Raw genomic sequence first — 2,442 nt, forward strand, 5'->3', positions numbered from 1 at the left:
TAATTTACCTAGTTAAACCTAGTAAGAACACCTGATAAAAATGTCCACGGATCGACCTCTCGGACTTTACCCTAGCTATATTACTATACGATAGGTATACTTGCCTTTTGTGTTTTAGTTTAATTTAGGTGATTTCCCGTAGTAATTAGTGTAAAAATAATAACCGTTTCGTACACCCCATAAAACACATCAAGTTTTTGGCGCCGCTGCCGGGGACACTTTTTGTGTCTTTACATAGTACATCTTGTCACCTTAACACATTTAGTCATAGCTAGATTGAGTAATCTATGTTGCGATGTAAAAAAAACATGTATCTTTGTTGAGTTTTTAATAATAATAATAAAAAGTCTACTGCCTTTCAAAAAAAAAGTTAGATAAGATAAAAGTAAAATAAAGATAATTTACACAGCAGCATCGAATTATAAATAATATGAAATTGTATTACATGTTTTAATGTAATTAACTTTGTTCATTTTGTCGTTTAGTTAAATAAGCATAACACATCGAATTATACATGTTTTAGTTAAATGAGCACTCTGAACGAACACATCATTTTGTCGTTTAGTAGCTAAATTCGTTCAAGTTCCTTGTCGATCATTTTTACCATATTTTTAAAAAAAATAAAAAAAAATTTTGATGGACAATATTGAATGACGAGCAAGTTTTATGGTCAAAAATTGATATTGGGACAAGCAAGTTTTAGTTTAATGAATTCATGTGCTGTCATCATACTTTAATTAATAATAATTAAAGTTTTATTTAGTGTTTTAATTAATAATAATAGTAGTTAGGTTTTGACTTAATTAATAATAAGTATTTAGGTTATTTAATTGTTAAGTTAAGTAATTATATATTTTAGGATAATTAGTATTAAAATATAAGATTAGTTTATAAAATATAAAATTAGTTTAAATAATAAATATGATAAATATTTTTTTTAGTTATCAATTTTTTTAGAATTTTTAAATTAATAAATTAGTTAGTTTTATAAGTTTTAGATTATTCTTAGTTGTAATAGGTTAAGTAGTGAATGCACCGAGCAAGACGTTCACCACTTTTCATACGTTCACCACCTGTAACCCGATCAAGACATCTAGCCAATATTGTTGCCATTGATTTTTCTTTAGAATCATCATCTAGTCAAACGAGTACTCCAATTCAAATTTCCGATAATCCATTTTTTGGACCCGACCTCACAATTGAGAACCCGGAGGATATTCAAGGATAATTCAGAGATCCTGAACCACTAATATTTCCTCCTGAACCACCAATCATTCAACCAGAGATTGTCGAGGAAGAAACCATTAAATCAGAATCCTCTAGTGATTCAGATTCAACAAATTCAATCATGGAAAATCAGGAACCTCTAAGTATGGTAGATCGAATGAGAGCCACACGCACTGGCCAAGGTCATGCCATTACTCAACCAGACATTAATGCGCCAAATTATGAAATCAAAGGACAAATCCTACACATGGTAACTAATCAATGCCAATTTAGTGGTACGCCAAAAGAAGATCCAAACAAACATCTTCGAACCTTTAATAGGATTTGTACTCTATTCAAAATCAGAGAAGTTGAGGATGAACAGATCTAGCTCATGTTGTTTCCCTGGACTTTAAAGGGAAAAGCCAAAGATTGGTTACAATCGTTACCCGAAGGAGCGATTGACACATGGGATGTTTTAGTTGAGAAATTTCTTAAACAATTCTTTCCGGCATCTAAAGCCGTGAGACTTCAAGGAGAAATTGTTACGTTCACACAAAAGCCAAATGAAACATTATATGAGGCATGGACAAGATTCGGAAAGTTGTTGAGAGGATGTCCTCAGCATGGTTTAGACACTTATCAAATAGTGCAAATATTCTACCTAGGATGCGACGTTGCTACAAGAAAAGACATCGACACAGCAGCTGGTGGTTCCATTATGAAGAAAACCGCAACTGAAGCTCACAAAATTATTGATAACACTACCTCCCACTCACATGAGTGGCACCAGGAAAAATATATCTTTCGTTCATCTAAAGCGGCTAGAGCTGATTCTAGCGATGACTTTGATTCCATTTCCGCAAAGTTAGATGCTATCGATAGACGAATGGAAAAGATGACTAAAGATATTCACGCGATACGAATCAGTTGTGAGCAGTGTGGGGGGCCACATTTGACGAAAGATTGTTTCGGTGTTGAACAAACGATGGAACAACATGAGAATATTTCCTACATGAACCAAAGGTCGGGAAATAATTATCAAAATAATTATCAACCGCCAAGGAATAATTTCAACCGACCTTACAACACTCCATACAATCCAAATGGGCCCAACAATAACTCGTATAACCAACAAGGTACTAGCAATTAGCAAAGACCTGGTTTTCTTAATAAGCCACTACAAATCGACGAGAAAAAGCCAAACCTGGAGGAAATGATGACAAAGCTCATGGA

The 2,442-nt window shown here is 33.4% G+C and overlaps 1 non-coding gene across 1 annotated transcript; it reads right to left on the reverse strand.

Annotated features, from left to right (window-relative positions):
• Window positions 1-1,732: 1,732 nt before the first annotated feature.
• LOC139869708 (small nucleolar RNA R71) lies at window positions 1,733-1,839 on the reverse strand. The gene has a single exon (XR_011766292.1). It is a non-coding gene; the product is annotated as a small nucleolar RNA R71 (small nucleolar RNA).
• Window positions 1,840-2,442: the final 603 nt, after the last annotated feature.

The sequence above is a fragment of the Rutidosis leptorrhynchoides genome, chromosome 9 (genome assembly GCF_046630445.1).
Source record: "Rutidosis leptorrhynchoides isolate AG116_Rl617_1_P2 chromosome 9, CSIRO_AGI_Rlap_v1, whole genome shotgun sequence".
Classification (NCBI taxonomy): domain Eukaryota; kingdom Viridiplantae; phylum Streptophyta; class Magnoliopsida; order Asterales; family Asteraceae; genus Rutidosis; species Rutidosis leptorrhynchoides.